Source organism: Dermacentor albipictus, chromosome 7 (genome assembly GCF_038994185.2).
Source record: "Dermacentor albipictus isolate Rhodes 1998 colony chromosome 7, USDA_Dalb.pri_finalv2, whole genome shotgun sequence".
Lineage (NCBI taxonomy): Eukaryota > Metazoa > Arthropoda > Arachnida > Ixodida > Ixodidae > Dermacentor > Dermacentor albipictus.
Genome location: NC_091827.1, coordinates 121,661,219 through 121,680,786, shown reverse-complemented (window position 1 = coordinate 121,680,786; position 19,568 = coordinate 121,661,219). Strand labels below are relative to the sequence as shown.

Here is a 19,568-nt window from a genome sequence, read left to right as displayed (position 1 = left end):
CTGCAGAAGCTTTCGCTGAATGATGGCAGATAGCTAGTGTCTACATTAGCTGCTGGCTTGTCTTCATCACCTGCACAAGAATCATCCACTTCCATTGGCAGAGGCGTTGAACCACGGAGAGTCCTGAAATGAGCCGGGATCAATGGTAATGGGGCAACTTGTATTGCAGTGTCTCTTTGGGATTTAGGGGATGCAGCTTCACGGTCATTCTGCAGTGCAGTTCGTGTGGTGGAGGGACCCTCAGTCTGTGTCGCTACAGAAACCATAACGTTTGTGGTCATGTGCACCTGCGTGGCTGGATTAAAACCGGTTGGGTAAGCAAAACATGTTTGAGTGATAACGTGCCTAATTTCTTATCTATAATGAACATTATTTGTTGTTATTCTGCTACCAAGCAAATTCTGCCAATAAAGTACAACTCTGCACCTGTGCATTGGTGCAGGTGCACCTGCACCTGCACCAATGCACCTGCACCTGCAATATGCATTGTTTCTGACTTGATTGGTCAGCTTATCAACAGACTGGCATTCTGGTGTCAGAATTTCCACTGTTCTTGTGGCTTTCCTTGTGGCTGTCTGGCACACACATCTCTGCACGAGCTCCTAATATGTGCGTAAGATCTATCTGTTATAAGGTTATGTCGATGATAATGACATGTTCTATGAGCAATAAAATACATCGTGAGAAAATGATGCATTATAAAAGATATGTGAGATGGTAAAATTACCTGGAGCACTACTGCCTCGCCAGGGCCCTTGAAACACAAGGGCCTGGAGGCATGTGCTATACAGTATGACTATCACAGCGGCATCCTCTCAAGAGAGGAAGCGCTACGAATGTACGGGACTAATAACGTGTAGGACAACATCTCTGAGGAAACCTAGCACTGTGTTCGTATTAAAAAGCGGTCCTGGAACGAAAAACATTACAGGATGAAGAGGAATGTGTTGACGGTATGCTAAGGAAAAATGTCTCCTTCTCTCAGATTCGGCTTTCCGACACTCCAGGAGGACGTGGAGCATGGTCAGCATTTCCCCGCATCTGCCACAGGTTGGAGGGTCATTTGCGGTGAGTAAAAAGTTATGGGTGCCAAATGTGGGTCCTATTCTAAGACGACAGAATAGGACATCTGTCCGGCGTGATTTTATTGCAGAAGGCCAGAACCCTAATTGTGGCTTTATTACGTGCACCTTATTATTTGTTTCCCTGTCCCACAAGCGTTGCCAGTAGTTTCGCAGCTTCCTGCGCAAGAAGCGCCTCAGATCTGTGACATGGATTGCAGCAGTAGGATAAATAGAATACGATGCAATTGATGTGGCCATCTGGCCCGCCAGAACGTTACCTTCGATGCCCCTATGACCCGGCACCCAGCATATGATGACATGCTGGTTACATATATATGCTTTACATAGGACGGAATATAGTTCATTGATTACTGAATTTTTGTGCTTACAAAATGACATCAGAGCCTTCACAACGCTTAGGGAGTCCGTATATATAACAGATATTTTGAGTTTTGTTTTCCTTATATGCTTTACAGCGGACAGTAGTGCGTAGGCCTCAGCCGTAAAGATGCTTGTTTCCGGATGCAGTACATCGGATTCCGAGAAGGATGGGCCGACGGCTGCATAGGACACCCCCTCGCGTGACTTCGATGCATCTGTGTAGAACTCCGTGCAGGAGTGTTTGTATTGGAGTTCCCGGAAATGCATTTGGATTTCAATTTCTGGAGCGTGTTTTGTAACTTTCATGAAAGATATATCGCATTGTATCATCTGCCCCTCCCAAGGAGGTAGCAGCTTACCTGGAGGCATTAGGCGACGTTTGAGGACTGGGACATCCATTTCAACACTAAGCTCCCTCACACGAAGTGAGAAGGGCTGTCTTACAGAGGTACGATTACGAAAGAGTGTATCATATGTCATATCGTTAAGAGTATTAAAACACGGATGTTCAGGATTAGAGTGGACTTTCAGGAAATATGTTTGGCTGATGTATGTTCTCTGGAGATGGAATGACCACTCATTTGATTCGACATACAAACTTTCAATGGGACTTGTTCTGAAAGCGCCAGTGGCTAGTCCACTTCCTAAATGGTGAACCCGATCTAGCATCTTTAGCGCGCTCGGGGCTGCAGAATGATAAATCACGGCACCATAGTCCAATCGTAATAGAATGACGCTTTTGTGAAGATTCATCAAACATTTTCTGTCGCTGCCCCATGTTGTATGGGATAAAATTTTCAGTGAGTTCATTGCTTTTGAACATTTCACCTTGAGATACTTTATGTGTGGAATATATGTTAGTTTACAGTCAAGTATGATACCTAAGAACTTGAGCTCTTTGTTCACATGGACCGCACGCGGTGGCGTTCACTGTACGCATTCGGTAAAGAGATAGCGTCTATAAACGATTGTGTGCTTTCAGTTTGCCCAAGATTATTATTTAGACAGTAAGAAAATTCTCTCGTTTCGAAAGTACTTACAGAAATGTCCGGAAGAGCTCGCGCGTGGTGTTTTCAGTGAGCGCTGAGAACAAAAGCTATGAGGAGCGCGCCGCGTGATCCCTGATACTACGCCAGCGAGGCGCTTCCGATAGATGGCGACTCCGTAACTCCTCGCCGCCACTAGGTCAACCGATTCTTTGCTCTTACATAATACCAGTCACTGTCTAATAGCATAACATATCAGTATCAATATTTTGGAGTGTATGTTGCCATATGCAATTCCTCTCCTGAAATAGCTGATACCGCATCGGCGTGTGTCTTGCATTAACCTTTGCACCATGTGCTATGCAGCATCTAACTTTGCCTAATGTTTTGGGATTGCAGTGCTTGCAAGGTCGGGTAGCTTCTTTCTTGAATGCAAGATTTCTCATTCCCATATAAGATTCCTAGTCTCGTTCAGGATTGCTACTTTTGCTCGACAGCCTATGTTGTCGCGCGAGCTACACGAAGTTATTGATTGCAGAATCTGGTTTCGCTGCTGTCCGACTTGGTACTGGTCACCCTGCTACGTTTCTCGTAGGTGGAAGCCTGGTCAGTTGCATTGGGAAATAGTCTCTCGAGGCTAGCACCTGGTCCTGCAGTTCGCTCAACGACATAAACTCCGAACCCTTGAATTTGAATATTTGGTTTTCATGGCCCTTGAAAATCCTGGACTTTTTGCAGCTCCTTGAAAATCCTTGAATTCCTAGCGTAGTACATGCAAATGACTATTAATAAAAAAACGCAGTTACTACAAACATGCACATACTACAAACATCATATCATCGGCAAATAGAACTCTCGGTTTTCTGAAACGTCACCTTCGCAACGCTCCCCAACACGTCAAATTACTAGCCTATAAGTCACTTATCCGTTCAAAACTAGAGTATGCGTCACCCATATGGTCCCCACATCAAGCATGCCTCGTAGATGACCTTGAAGCGGTCCAAAATCGTGCCGCCAGATTCATTCACTCATCTTATTCTCACAAAATCAGTGTTACCGCCCTCAAAGCGGAATCTGGGCTGCAAGCTTTATCCCTCCGCCGACGCATAGCAACACTTTGTCTATTTTATAAGCTTTACCATTCATCACTTAACAGTGCCCCTTACATAACACCACCCGCATACATATCTCCTCGCACTGGTCACCAACTGCAAGTTTCCCGTACACGTACAAGAACTGTTAATTTTTCAGCATCTTTTTTTCCTCGTGCAGCCAAAGACTGGAACAGCCTTCCTCGCAATATCGTCGTTCTCACCTGTCCATCATCCTTTTCTACCAATGTGACTGAGTACCTGTTGTCACAAATTTGAGTGTTATATTTTTATGTACACCCACCCCTTATGTAATACCCCCTTGTGGGGTCTTTAAGGTAAATAAATGAAATGAAATGAAATTTGTATTTTCAGTACCGTGCTTCAATATGTGCGTTTCAGGCGTAAAAAATCAGTGTGTGCTAATATAGCCAATATTGCGCGACGGTTAGCCACACTGGAGCCACTCGGCTCTGAAGCCAACTTGAGCCGATTCAATCCAATCTGATCTTGGCGCTTTGTTATGGTGGTTGTTGGCATTGCATTCTGCCGTCGCTTCTGCACCCGACTTGTTGCGGCTGAAACATCTTAATGCAAAGCAAATGCCTGGGAAAAGCAAATTTCAAGGCGCGTGGCTTCACAACGAGGCTTACAAAGACTGGATTGCACTAGATACGACGAGTGAGCACCGTGCAAGATGCAGGCCTTGCGGAAAGACCTTCGATATCACCAACATGGGCGAGTCGGCGTTAAAGAGCCATATGAACAGTGCTAAGCATGCTGGCGTCATGGAGATTGCAGCCAACAGTTCGGTGCGAAGGTACTTAGTTCCAAGTACGGGGAAACAGTCAGCCGTCCCACCTCCTTCGCAATCGGGAAATCTAGACGATGCTTGCAAGGCACACGAGCTGGTGACGAACGCAGAGATTCTGTGGACTTTGAAAGTTGTCACATCGCATTTCTCCTATCGGTCGTCGTCGGAAGCAGGCCAGCTATTCCAGCGTATGTTCCCGGACAGTGGCGTGGCCAAAGCATTTTCTTGCGGAGAGAAAAAATGTGCGTATGTGATGTGCCATGCTCTGAGGCCCTTCTTTTTATCTGCTCTGCAACGGGATATAAAATATTGCGATTACTACGTGGTACTCTTCGACGAGTCCACGAACGACTATCTCCAGCGGAAACAATTGGATGTTCACATCCGGTTTTGGAATTCGTCTCACAAGGTGGCAACGAGGTACTATACCTCGGTGTTTATGGGGCACTCGACATCCGAAGACATCCAAGGAACGCTGCTGACTGCGCTCGAGCCTTTCCCTCTTGAGAAAATTCTTCAGATTTCAATGGATGGTCCCAATGTTAACCTGAAGTTACTCAAGAATTTCCAAGAGCACCTGCATCAAGCATACCAAGTTCAATGTCTGGACATTGGGACTTGTGGCCTGCACACCATGCACAACGCCTACAGGGCGGGTGTTACAGCAAGTAAGTGGGGACTTGACTGTCTGCTCTCCAGTCTGAGCGCGCTTTTCCATGGTTCTCCTGCAAGAAGGGAGGACTTCTCAGCAGTTACCGGTCAGGAAACTTTTCCCCTGAACTTTGTTGCCCACCGGTGGTTGGAGAATGTGCCTGTGATAGAGAGAGCCTTGCTCTTGTGGTGTGACATTAAGAAGTTTATTGCAGCTGCAAGGAAGAAGGAAGTAAGCCCCCCAAAGTGTGGATCATTTCACAACTTGTGTGAGTTTGCCAGTGATGACCTACTGCTAGCAAAGCTTCAATTTGCACTGGGTGTGGCCATGAACCTCAAGCCATTCCTCACTGAGTACCAAACGGATCAGCCCATGGTGTTCTTTCTTGCAAGGGACTTGGAAACTGTGGTCAGGAAGCTACTGACAAAGTTTCTGAAGTGCTCGGTCTTGTCTTCAGCAAAAGGAGCCACTGGTCTGCTGATGGTGGACATTGAAAGCACGGAGAACCACACTGCACTTGAAAAGGTGGATGTAGGCCATGCCGCTGAACAGACTGTCCGGAAAACTAAAGCAAGCCAAAAGGACGTGTTCCAGTTCCGCATGGAATGCAAACGCTTCTTGGTCAGTGTGACAAAGAAGGTGCTTGAGAGAAGTCCACTGAGATTCCCAATCGTGAGGAGTTTGTCCTCTCTGGACCCACGACAAATGTGTACTAAACCAGATGATTGCCTGGCCAGCTTCAGAAGAGTGTTGGATGCCCTCATTACAGCGGGCAGAATGTCTGAGCACCAAAGAGACACTGTACTAGGGGAGTACACCGAGTTCCTGCAGGAAGAGATGCATAACCTGCGAATGTTTGAGAAGAACGTAAACAGGTTGGACGAGTTCTTGACTGAGCTGATGCAGTTTAATTCATCATGTGGGGAACTGTGGAAGGTTGTCAAACTTTTGCTCGTGCTCAGCCACGGACAGGCCACTGTGGAGCGAGGGTTTAGCGTGAACCGCCAGGTTGCTGTAGAAAACCTGAAGGACCTGTCGTACATTTCGCAACGTATTGTGTGCGATGCTGTGGACAAGGCAGGGGGCGTCCTTAATGTCCCTATTACAAAAGCGCTGAGGACTGCTGTATCAGCTGCCCGGCAGCAGTATGCTGCATATCTGGAAGCAGAAAAAAAGAAGCAATGTGATGATGTAAGGGAACCAAAGAGGCGCTGCATTGACAAAGAGATTGACGCAATGAAAAAAAAAGAAAAAGAAACTCGAGGCAACAATAGCTGACCTCCAGGCTTCAGCGGATACCTATGCCGAAAAGGCAGAAGCAGCAAATGATCTGAAGTATGTGGTCAGATCAAATAGTCTGAGGAAGGCTGCACGAAGCAAGACTGAGGAACTGTGTAGCCTCAACCAGAAGATCCAGGAAAAGCGGCAGGAGCTCCCCTGAAGTTGCCATTAGCACTTTTGCAGAATGGTTTGCTGTTCGACATTGGTGCAGTGCACTGGAGTGTGTTTTTCAAGACAGAACATATATTATGTTGGTTTAGTGCAATACAATCTGTTCCTTGAAATGTTTTTCTTCGGCTTTGTTCAGTAATATTATGTTGGTTTAGTGCAATACAAGCTGTTCCTTGAAATGTTCTTTTTTCGACTTTCTTCAGTAATATTATGTTGGTTTAGTGCAGTACAAGCTGTTCCTTGAAATGATTTTTTTTTCGAATTTGTTCAGTAACATTATCTTGGTTTAGTGCAATATAAGCTGTTCCTTTAATTGCTTTTTTTTCGACTTTGTTCAGTAAAATTTGTACCTGATATTGCAAACTGCTGCATGTAACATTGTGTCGAGTCCTTGAAAATACTCCCACTGAGCCTTGAATATCCTTGAATTTTCCCCTTTTGAGTCTGTACGAACCCTGGAATATACACGCACCGTGATTGGTGCTCCCCATTCCGTCCTTTCCTGCTACAGCCATGTGTAAATTTTGCTTGGAGTCTTCCTCAGCCATGATTTGGCGTCAACGGAGACTATCATACTTGATTACATGGTCCGACGTGTACGAAGTTGATATTCACATGGGTGGAAAAGCCTGCAAAAGTGGCAGGAAAATGGTGATGCCTACAAAACCGACCTTGCCCATATTCAAAGAATGTGGGGCAACAAGTTACACATTAGCGGCACGCGAAAGAACAAAAAGAAACATGCAGGTTGGAAAGGAGGTAAGGCTAAAATGCTGGGTACTCCCTGTCGCTGTGTTGGCTGCCGCAGCAGATGCTTGCATCACAAGATTGTTTCGCCATGCAAGTTGCTCAAATTCAACGGCGACTGTCGTTGCAAACAGGTGGAACAGTCCGTCCAATCTGCTTGCACTGCTGGTGATCGCTTGTTATCAGACCACCATGTGCGACGAAGGCAAGCGCTATGCCTGTAGTCGGACTGTTGAATGTGGGGTAAGCGACCCGTGTGCTTGTATGCTCACTGTTGTCATGTGGACCGCAACCCATGTAAAATGTATAGTGCCAATGTATAGAATGAGCGTTATGTTAGAAGTATGATGAAGTGATTTGATTACAGTCTCGTTTCGTTGCTGTCCCACTTGGTCATCGTTGCCGTCTTAAATTTGTCTGATCTGGTGGCCTGGTCAGTTGCATTGGGAAACAGTCTCTCGAGGTAAGAACCTGCTCCTGCAGTCCGCTCAGCGACATAGACTCCCTGTTTCCACGTACCGTGATTGGTGTTCACTGTCCGTCTTTTCCTGGTGCAGCCGTGGGCAAAGTGTGCTTGTGGCCTCCTTCGGCCGCGATTTGGCGTAAACGGAGACTATCATGCGTGATTACATGGTCCCAAATGTTCATAGTTGATATCACTGGTGGAAAGGCATGCAAAAGTGGCTGCAGAATGGTGATGCCCGCGAAACCGACCATGCCCATATTCAGACAATGCGAGGCACGAAGTTACACATTAGCGGCACGCGAAAGAACAAAAAGAAACGTGCAGGTTCGAAAGGAGGTAACGCTAAAATGCTGGGTAGTTCATGTCGCTGTGTTGGCTGCGGTAGCAGATGCCTGCGTCGCCCGATTGCTTCGCAATGCAAGTTTCGGCGGCTGTCGATGCAAACGAGTGGGGCACTGTTCAATCTCCTTGCGCTGCTGGTTGTCGCTCGTTACCAGACCGCCATGTGCGACGATGAAAATGAGCAGTTTACGAGCTCGCGTTAATGATTCCAGCGTATATCAACATGCAAACTTTATTTCTGCTTTTGTACGAGAAGGTGCACTGCTTTTCTTCTACCAATAAAGTCGCACGTCCTGTTCACTCACTTGTGGCTTGTTTGTATGGGCGTCAGTAGAGGCTCTTTAGTCTCCTGGCAATTAAAACGCGGCAGCTGGGTCATGCCGCAAAGCCCGCAGGGCGAGCACGTCGCGTACCCAGCGTACGCCACGGGTAAAAAGCGGCCATGATGGATATTGCACTAAAAATTCTATTTCGGCTGGCTGGAGGGATGGATGCATGTTATGAGCATCCCCTATGGAACGGGACGGTGGGTAGCGCCACGAAGCTGTTGCTATTATACTTCCTGTAGTGGGTAGCATGCATGTGGCGCTGTGCGGACTGCCACCGCTGCGGCGCGAGACCCGAGCTCGGGCTGCTGATGCGAACGCCTAACACTCGCGATCAAGCGCTACTTGCGATCCCGCGTACGAGCTGCAATAAACTCCCTTTGGTTTGGTGGAGCTGCGGGGTAGACCTCGGAAACTGGAACTCCGAAGCCGGACGCTACCTACTGCTGCGACCATGCCTGACGAAACCACCCAGGAGGATGCACCACAGCCTCCGGCGGTCATCGTTTCCGGTGTGTTGCGCCAGTGTGATCCTGCCATCTTTAGCGGCACCGATGATCATGACGTGGAGGATTGGTTGTCATCTTACGAAGGGGTGAGCCAGCATAACATGTGGGACGACGTCACCAAGTTGCACAACGTGCTGTTTTACTTAACCGGCGTCGCGTACCTCTGGTTCCGAAACCAGGAACACGATTTCGCAACATGGAGCACATTCAAAACAAGTTTCGCGGAAGTGTTCGGGCGCCCCGCTGTGCGCAGGCTTCGCGCAGAACAACGCTTACGGGGGGTTTGCGCTACATTGCGGTGAAACTTTTACAAGTTACATCGAAGTTGTCATTGACCTGTGTAAGTGCGTGAATCCGTCAATGTCAGAACAGGACAACATAAAACACGTTATGAAAGACATTGATGAGGACGCCTTTCAAATGTTGTTAGCGAAGGATCCGCGTACCATGGCTGAAGTTATCAATTTGTGCCAAAGTTTTGACGAGCTACGGAAACAACGCATCTTGGCTCGGCGCCCACCGCCTACGGAAGATTCGTTAGCAGCATTAATTATTGGCGACAACCGCACAACTTTGCTGACGCAAATAAAATAATTTGCGCGCGAGGAGGTCGCACGACAGCTCTCGATTTTGCCGACCACAGAGAATCCTTCTCAATGTTTGGCTCCAGCGATCCGACAGATAATTCAAGAGCAAGTGACCGAAGCTCTTGCACCTCCGTGTCAGCCGGCTCCCGTGGCCCCGCCTCTGACGTATGCTGAAGCCGTTGCACGGGCGCCTCGTCTGCCGGAGTTCTCACGAGACGGTCATTTGCGGAATCGCCAGCTGCGAGAGAGAAAATCTGGGGGCGTTTGCGCCCTAAGTTTCTCCCTTTGCCTAGGTACCACGGAGGAGAAGTTTCTATGCTCGTTTTGTATGCGTTTGTCCCTAGGCGAGCCGGCACTCTGCCGTGTGTCGGCTGGCGATTCCTTCACGTCAATGTCTGTGTTCTTGACGAAGCCGTGCGTGCCGTGCGTCGTCCACAAGTTCTCCTCCTGCGTCTCCGTGGATGTTGCTGGTAGGTTTGTTGCACTTTTTGTCGCAACGGTAACATGCGGAACGTGCGACGGGATCAGTGAATCATTGATCAGTGAACCTGTGATATCGAGGATCAATCGGACAACTTTAATGCCATAGCATTTCGCCGTGTCCATCATGCGTTGGTTGTCAGTGCATACTGTACCCTTCAAGAGATTCGCGTGAACATGCATGTCTGCATGTTGAAACATATTTAGCACCCTGTAGCTAGGAAAAGCGAAAGTCGTTATGCAATTTATGGTCGTAGACCACTCTAAAAGGTGATGGCGGCCGCAGTGTTCCGACTGGTGTTATAGAAGTGGCGGGGTGCTTTTTTCGTCCCGACGATATAATGGATTTTCACCAGTACTGCGATAGGACGGTATACGTCACCGGCAAACGGAGCCCTCACGAGAGCACCTGAGCTTACAATGACGATCTGTCTAAATGTACGTCCGATCCTGGCCAGGGCGGCCGCATTTCGATGGGGGCGAAATGCGAAAACACCCGTGTGCTTAGATTTAGGTGCACGTTAAAGAACCCCAGGTGGTCGAAATCTACGGAGTCCTCCACTACGGCGTGCCTCATAATCAGAAAGTGGTTTTGGCGCGTAAAACCCCATAATTTAATTTAATTGTACGTCCGACTTGCCTGAGCACGAGGTCGCGGGATCGAATCCCGGCCACAACGGCCGCATTTCGATGGGGGCGAAATGCGAAAACACCTGTGTGCTTAGATTTAGGTGCACGTTAAAGAACCCCAGGTGGTCAAAATTTCCGGAGTCCTCCACTACGGCGTGCCTCATAATCAGAAAGTGGTTTTGGCACGTAAAACCCCGATTATTATTATCCGACTTGCCTGCTTTGCTTCCGTTTCGCTAGCTCTGCGGCTCCCGCTTACCGATTTATTGCACATGGTTTTGCTGAAGAACCTTTATTTATATCGAAGGGGACCATTCAAATATTCCATTTAAAAGTCAGAGAGCAGCGTACAAAAACCGTTGCACGAGCGAAGGTACTGCTCCAGGAGAGCATGCCTGGTCTACAGTATGGCCCCTACTCCTCGCCCGGGAAGAGACACAAGACATCTTTAATGAGACGAAAGATGGCTCATTAAATCAATAATCCGCCATCACCAACTCGGCACGAGCGCCGCACGGGCGAGAAAGTCTTTCCGACGTACACCCACTTTAGCAGTACATTTCAACTCGGCATAGGTCACAGATTTCCAGAAGCACAGGCTGGTACACTTGGCTCACTGTAGCCCAGTACTGCCCGGTACTGCCATTTTTATGAGACACCTGCTGCTGCTATCCCTTGCCACAACTGTGCGTTCACTTCCTTAACAGTGCCAGGACTGATGCTTGGCATCAGTAGCATTCGTGACAGCAAATGCTTGCTCTTTGGCAACTGATGACCCAATTAATTTGCTACTTTCTTCTGAAATTTGTGCTCATAAGTGCTGCTCTTGTTGTCACTGTCAAACTGATCTCCTTTGTGTGATCCCTTGTACTTTTTCTGTACCCTTCTCCCTGCACATGCTTGATCACTTTTTGTTGCTCTTCCCTGTCGCCATTCCTCTACAGTGGCACTGTCTTTTGCTATATGTGCCTGGCTGTCTATTGCTTATGCCGCATGTTCACTGTAATGATTTCCTTTGCCAGATACGTGAATTATTAATTGCTAAAAAAACTTTTATCTGCAGGGTCTCCTGGAAATTCATCCACAGCTGGAAACCAATATTGTGCTTCATCCCAGACCACAGCTTATCTCCACATCAAAGCCTTTACATCTCCAGTCTCACTCACGTTCGCTCTGAACAGAAAAAAAAAAGAACAGTTGCTGCACTTCACAAGGCAAGAATCCATCTCGTCATTTTCTCCTGCTGGGGGGGGGGGGGGTGGGGTGGGGGGGTATTCTGTAAGAGTACACCTAGTGGGCTGTCCATTTCGGCCACTGCTGATTGGATTCAGCTGTGAGAGGAGGAGACCAGCAGCCCTAGCCAATCAGTAGCGGCCAAAATGGACAGTCCACTAGGTCGGCTCTTACGGAATACTCCTCCCCACCCCCCTGCTCACCACATTTTGCCTGCTGGGTTTCTCTTGTCATGTATGACTTTGCACATACTTTTCGTTCATGTTCTCCTTTCTGCTTTGTCACTACACCTAAGCTTTTTTTGTCGTTGTTCAAGCAATAGCTCTTCATTGCCATTGCTATTTTCTCGGCCTTCACGTATTCTATTGCAGTCACTAGCGTCATACTTACTAATCAGTGTGGAAATAACGGAAGACACACAGAAGGGCACAGGACGAGGGCTTTCTAATAACTGAAATTTATTGAACACTAGCATCAAATGTCTCTTACCTTTGGTTGCTCCATATAACTTGCTAAAAATGCAATAGAAATTTTTATCATAGGGCATTCAATCTTGGAGCATATTTAAATTATAGCTATTTGCTTTGTGATGAAATATTGCTTTGGTAAAAAACAACTAATTAACTTGGCAAGTTGTTTCCAAAGACTGCATCCTTTGCATGTCCAAATGTCCACACCTTCCAAGTTCCTAAAGAACTTCACAGCTTCAAAGGCTTTTGCTTCATAATTTTGCAGCTTAATTTGGCATTTTATCCCCATTGTTCATCTCGTTAATGTGGCTGTTGTGTGACAGTACCGAGCTTATGACTTAGACCTTAGCATGAAGCAATGCTTAAAAACTGTTGTGCTCTTACACGCTTTATCAAATCACTGCTTTCTTTTAATGTTACTGGTGCTGTGGCTTTGGTGTTGGCTGCGAAACCCAAGGCCGTGGGATCAAATCCAAGCCCCTGCGGCCACATTTCGATCGGGGCAAAATGCAAAAAATGCTGTGCGCCGTGTATTGGGTGCACGTTAAACCCAGGTGCTCAGAATTAATCCAGAGTTTCTCACTATTGCATCCCTCATCATCATTTAGTGATTTTGGCATGTAAAACCACTGAGCTTAATTTTTAAGTATTGTCTTTGCCCAGTACAAATCTAGATTTTGGACGTCACTGCAAATGTAACCAATACACAAATTTAAATACTTTGTCATCTAAAGAAGAATGGGACACTATAAAATGCAATAATCACCATTATGTGCCTTGAAGCCAGAACAATATCGGCACGCTAGGAAGCACCATCGCTATTGCCTGTTGCTTGACGACTCCAATACACCTCCTCACGGTCAAACAGAACAGCTTTCACCTCCAACTTTTGTCCACTCTCCTTTGCCTGTTGTCTAATAATCTCGCCAAATTCTATGGTTGCTATCCTGCTCTCCAGCTGTGAATTGTGGTTGAACCACTTCAGACGTCTGTTGACTTGTTTATCTGAAACAGTGAAGTAAAAGTGTAGTGCAGTGATGTTGCAGTGATACTCTTGCCAGAATAACCTACTTTTCATGAAACCAGTGTAGTAGTCAGAAGACTGGCATTTATGCCAGCTGCATTGCCAAGCTCCTGCACAAGAGCAGCACTTAGCATCTGAGCATTCGCATCATTCTGAGTATTCTTGCATATCATTTGTGCTCGTTAAACCTTGCTACAAGACATTAATTTTCAGCAGCCAAGCCTGACAGTTCTGGTAAATTTTTTGTGCTCTGAGCTGGTTTGATGCAATACTTTTAATGGAATTTCTTTATTGCTGTTTATTATGTCGTCAGTGACAGGATTTTTTTTTATGCAAGAGTTAAATGGTTTCTTCAGTGAAAAAGCCGGCAGCATCTGTAGCAGCAAAACGGTGCCTAATTTCCCGTTGACTGTGACACCATGTGAGCACACGAGGCGCACTCATGACACTAGCTTGCACTTGCTGGCTCGTGTCTCAGCAGAGGAACGCGAGCAAAGGGGAACATCTGCTGCTGCGCTATTTCGCGAGGGGAGAGTGCATTGCTATGACAACACATCACCTTCCCTCTCGCAAGCCTGTGTTACCACCTGTTCCTTGTCTACTCAAGCTCTTGTGTGTGTTCTAACTGCGCCTCGGTAAGGCTAAATCAATATATGCCAAGCGTCTTAACGTGCCCACTGGCCTGCGAGGAGTTCATATCTCGGCCTGCTCAGTGGCGTTCAGTTGGACATTAAAGTATTCACAACTCATAAGAAGTGCTTAGGTGTCCTCGGATTTTCTTCGTACTTAATGCACAAACTTTGAAGTCATTTTCCATGGCGAAATTAGTTAAATATCATCGTCCCTTGTCTGCTGTCCGTCCTTTGTGTGAGTCTTATACATCTTCGCAGCCACTCCTGTCATGCACAGTAATTTGTGTACTTGTGCTTGATTCTTCCATGGCATATGATTAATTAATGCATTTTATTTGCATGATCCAACTAAACATGATCTCAAAAAGCTTCACTTGACTGCTCACTTGTCCCTGTGGCTACATTGTGTGGATGTACTATCACCATCAAATGAAATGCAAACAGCACAGTGCGTGCCTGTAGCATCACTGAATGTATAGTGCACACACTTCAATCATCACCCTCACAGGCATGCACATCTGGTTTCACAACACTGTGCAATGATGTTCGCCCTATACTGAGATATTTTTCTTTCTGTTTTGCTTCTTGTTTTCTTAGATTTTTGGGTTTTTTTTGCTTTGAAATAAAAGGAAAGCATAACAGAAAGAAAATTTGACTGCATTCAATGTGTTAGAAAATGTTCACTTCAATTTTTTTTTCTCACACTTGAATCAAAAGCAGTGTGGCAACACTGAGTCTTGATGAAATGAATTGGCAGCCTCGGAAACTGTTCCCACTGGTAATCGAAGCTGATCTTGAAGGCCATGCTTTGGTCTACTGCAAAAACTGGAACTGATTTCAGGAGCTGGGAAATACGTTATGGCCCTCATTCATTGTTTTGCTTTTGCATCTTGGCAGTTTGCTGCTGCTATTTATAGCACAAGTGAAGGAATTGTAGCACAAGTAACACTTACACCTGTGCTGCCCTTTTTCGTACCAGAGTGTGTGAAGGAAGGCTGCTATCTGGTCTTGAAATCCATCGAAGCAGCCTTATTCCCAGACATCACACAGCCTTGCCAAAATGGCGGTTGGCATGAAGGGTCTAGAGGCAGCGACTTCAAATAGAATTTTCGACTTGTCGTACCAGAAATGGTTTTATTTCCAACAAACTTTGTTGGCTGTCCTCCAGGCGAAAAGCTGCAACATACAGCTTTAATGTGCCTGAAGGCCCTCGCATGGCAGCAGTAAGTCTCCTATTGGCAAACATATAACATACGAAACATTAATCTATTAGGATATACATTTACAATGTAGCAAAAGAAATGTGTGAAATCTAAAGAAACATTCATCTTTTCAGATAATTATATAGTATTTATAAAATAAATTCTTAATGTGCAACAAAGCCAAGATGCATATTATATGTATTATATGTCCCAAAATATCACATTTCAAAAATAAGCACTACAGACAATATGTCTAGTATGTACACTTGCGCACAAAATATTACAGGGTGTGCGAACGTGTGGCAAAACGACCCTTCTCCCCTTCTAGCTGTGCACCCATGGTATCGAGTTTGCACGCATGCGCATCCCTCCGAGATTGCAAGCGTGCATGTTTCTGCACTTCCTCCTTGTGCGCTGGCAATATCCGAATGTAGCCGTGAGGTGCCTCTCTTGCGATGGGCGCGAAACTATGTGAAGCCTGAGCTTGCGTGTGCCGCTGCGGCTGCTTTTTGTCGAGTCACGAGCGCCGACGCATATGGCCTGGTGGCGAACCCAACAAGTAATTTTTTTTTTGAGCTGCACCATTTCGTGTCCAATCTTTGTTGTTTCTTTTTATGAATGGGGCATTCTCCCACAGAAGAGCGTGTCAGAAAATGCCCCTATAGAAGGAGACAGTGTCAACTCCCATTGAAGACCAGCAGTTAGGACACAGAGACAGAGAAGCTGCCGGATGGATCTGGGACAGCGACGCTGGCCTGTACTTTCCTATCGTCTCCATTATCCATGGCAACCTGGTATGAAGAGCATGTGTTAGCCATTTATGCTTGAACTACTTTTTCCTGGAAACAGTTAACAAAATGTTTTGCATGGAACAAAGAAGGTATGTTCACCTGCACAAGTATTGGCTCATAGGGAAGGCTGGCACATAGGCTGGAGGGATCAAGGTCGGGCATGTTGATCTGGACTGCACTTTTAACTCGAAGTCTATGGCAGCCTGAAAGCAAGAGTGCTTATGCTAATTTTCTGTTTGCCCTACGACATAGAATACACTGCCTACTTAAAGTACTCGGTAAAGCTGTTGAACAAGTCCATCTCAGGAGGAATTGTAGAAGCCCGGTAACCAGGGAAAGTTGGTATTATTTCACTGACTGACTGACTGAATAAACTTTATTGAAACCAGCAAGAGATGGTGACTGGGCCTAGGCCTCCCACGTGGGGACGTCGAGGTGTTGCCTCTTCGCCGCCTCGCAGGCCTGCTGGGTCGCCCAGAGTTGGTTGTCAAGGTTGGGGCTACGCAGGGCAGCGTGCCATCTCGACGAGAGGGTCGTGGTGTTAGTGTCGGGGTATTGGTGCCTACAGTCCCAAAGCATGTGTGGAAGTGTGGCTGGCTGTGTCTTGCAGATATGGCACGTGGGATTGGAGTAAATGTCTGGGTAAATCTTGTTATAAAGTTGTAATGAGGGGTAAGTATTGGTTTGTAGCAGGCGGAAAGTTGTAGCCTGCGCTCGGGATAGTTTGTTGTGTGGGCCGGGGAAGGTTCTACGCTCTAAGTAGAAGGACTTCACAAGATCATTGTAGCGTGTCAGGCGATCCCTACCGGTGGGGGCAGCCTCCCCTTCTCCCGCGCGGTCAACTAGGCCTCGCGCTAGGGAGTGGGTAACCTCGTTGAGGTTGGGGAGGTGCGGGTGGACGGTGCCTGCATGAGCCGGGAACCAGACGAGTGTAACCTGATGGTCGGTTGAGCGGGGCTCTTGTTGCAAGATGCGCAAGGCTTGGTGTGAAATACGGCCGTTGATATAGTTGATAACGGCGGAGCGGGAGTCAGAGACGATGGTATGGCATGTTGGGTCTAGGGTGGCTAGCGCGATGGCCACTTCTTCAGCTTCCTCAGCGTGTGGGGTTACTAGGCTGATAGCATGTTGGAGAGACCCTTCACGCGTGGTGACGGCTGCAAAGCGGGTACTGTGGGGATATTCGGCAGCGTCGACGAAACTCACACCGTCGTGGCGAGTAAGCGATTTGGTGAGAACCGTGGCACGTGCTGTGCGACGTGCGTGGTTGTATTTGGGGTGCATGTTTCTGGGGATAGGATCGGTGTGAATCCAAGCTCGTATGGTGGAGGGGATCTAGTGCTTATGGCCGTGTTGATGGTGGTAGGTGATGCCGTGCGAGGTGAGGATATGGCGACCCGTGGCTGTGAGAGTGAGTCTCTCCAGCTGAGAGCGACGTTGGGCCTCGATGAGCTCGTCCAGTGTGTTATGGACGCCTAGTTGAAGGAGGAGGTCAGTGCTGGTGCAACCGGGGAGGCCGAGGGCTTGTTTATAGACACCGCGTAGGAGGATGTTGAGCTTGGTTTGTTCAGCCTTGTACCAGTTTAGATACGCAGCAACGTAGGTGATGTGGCAAATTACGAAAGACTGGATTAACCGGAGCAGATTCTCCTCTTTCATACCCCCACGGCGGTTGGAGACCCGCTTAAAAAGTCTCATGGTGTTGGCTGTATTTCTCTTGATTTTGGCGAGGGCCATGCCATTCGCTCCGTTCGCCGCTATGAACAAGCCGAGCACACGGATATTGGTGACGAGGGGTATGGGGCTGCCATGCGTGAGATGAAGCGCAATGTCTTCGTAATGGCGTTTAGCGGTGGAGTATTTTGGACGGCGGCCACGGAGAGTAGGCCTGTAGAGAAGGAGTTCGGACTTTGCAGGGGAGCAGCGAAGCCCCGTGCCTTGGATATAGGTCTCGACTGTTTCAATGGCGGATTGTAGTGCCGTTTCTATTTCGCCGTCATTGCCTTTGTGGGCCCAGATGGTTATATCGTCAGCGTATATGGTGTGGGTGACACCGTCCACTTGCTGCAACTCCTTGGCAAGATCGATCATGACAAGATTAAAAAGCATTGGGGAGATAACGGAGCCCTGGGGGGTTCCCGCGCTGCCCAAAGTCTGGGCATCGGAGCGGAGATCCCCCACCGAAAGGAAGGCCGTGCGATTAGAGAGAAAGTCTCTGACGTAATTATAAGCGCGCGCACCGATATTAAGGCGTGAGATGCGGTCAAGAATGGTGGAATGGGCTATGCTGTCAAATGCTTTTTCGAGGTCGAGGCCGAGTATAGCTTTAGTACTACGTGTTCTATCTTCTAGTATATGGTGCTTAAGTTGTAGCATGACGTCTTGGGTCGACAGGTGGGCCCGGAAACCAATGACAGAGTGAGGATACGCTGCAGTGTCTTCCAGATGGGTGTTGATTCGTGTGAGGAAGGCATGCTCCATAACCTTTCCCACGCATGAGGTTAGTGAGATGGGACGAAGATGATCGAGGCTAGAAGGTTTGCCAGGTTTGGGAATAAGGATGACCTTTGCTGTTTTCCAGGCCGGCGGAATGGCACCATTACGCCAGCAGTCATTGATATAATCTGTCAGGTGGGTGATGGTGGCATCATCCAGATTACGGAGGGCTTTGTTAGTGACCCCATCGGGCCCAGGGGCAGAACGGCTGTTTAATTTATGCAGGGTGGCTTGGATCTCAGCGACACTAAAGTCTTCGTCCAGTGGGGGGTTGGGGGCCCCGGTGTAGGAGCCGTGAGATTGCACTGGGCCCACGGGGAGATACTTGTTGGTGAGGTAGTCTAAGACTTGGGCGTGGCCCTGTTTCTTCCTTTCTGTATAGAGAAGTTTAGTGAGGCGATCTTGTTGGGAAGAGCGGGTGGCTTGACTATCGAGGAGGTGTTTGAGAAGCTTCCAAGAAGAGGGACAATGGATCTGTCCGTCAGCAGTATTGCACAGTTCAGTCCACTGCTGACGGCTCAGAGTGAGGCAATGGGCTTCGATTTCCTTATTGAGGAGGGCTATTTTAGCGCGGAGGCGCCTGTTGAGACGTTGCCCTTTCCAGCGGGATAGGATGGATGTTTTAGCCACGAGGAGATGGGCCAATCTACTGTCCATGCGCTCGACGGGGGCATCGGTTGTAACGGTGCGCGTGGCTACATTGGTATCGGAGTGGAGATTTCGGGTCCATGCATCAATGTCCTCTATGCGTTCCGCGTGCTGGTCAGCGGATCGATGCTTGCGAAATGCATCCCAGTCAACCCAAGTGAACTCACGGGGTTTGGCAGTAGCTGCAGCTATCCGAGGGATAAGTATGGCAATGATGGAATGGTCACTACTGAGATCATGTTGTGTGTTGCTCCATTGAGCGTTGGTGACGTTCTTGGTAAATGTCAGGTCGGGGGTCGTGTCGCGGGAAGTGGAGCTACCGAGGCGTGTGGGGAACGTGGGGTCTGTAATGAAAGTGAGGCCGAGGTCTTGGGAGTCTTTCCAAAGGTTTTGAGCCGCCGTCGTCGAGTAGCCATATCCCCATACCGTGTGGGGGAGATTGAAGTCTCCACCGATAACGAGGGGGTTGGTGCCAGCTACGTTAAGGGCCTTCTTGAAGAGGGTGAGAAAACGGCCTCGAACTTTGGCAGAGGGATGGCTGTACA

At 47.8% G+C, this 19,568-nt stretch overlaps 1 long non-coding RNA gene and 1 pseudogene across 2 annotated transcripts in view; both read left to right on the top strand.

Moving 5' to 3' along the window:
* The first annotated feature begins 4,256 nt into the window (after positions 1–4,256).
* LOC135896135 (uncharacterized) lies at positions 4,257–6,429 on the top strand (annotated as a pseudogene).
* Positions 6,430–9,748: 3,319 nt separating this feature from the next.
* Positions 9,749–19,568, top strand: part of LOC139048133 (uncharacterized) — a 66,260-nt gene continuing 56,440 nt past the window's right edge. The window contains exons 1-3 of one of the 2 annotated variants that reach the window (XR_011507567.1): positions 9,756–9,887; positions 11,591–11,741; positions 13,611–13,690. This is a non-coding gene — a long non-coding RNA (uncharacterized lncRNA). Of the gene's footprint in view, positions 9,888–11,590; positions 11,742–13,610; positions 13,691–19,568 lie in introns of those variants that run through there. The other variant, XR_011507566.1, reaches the window with a different exon arrangement.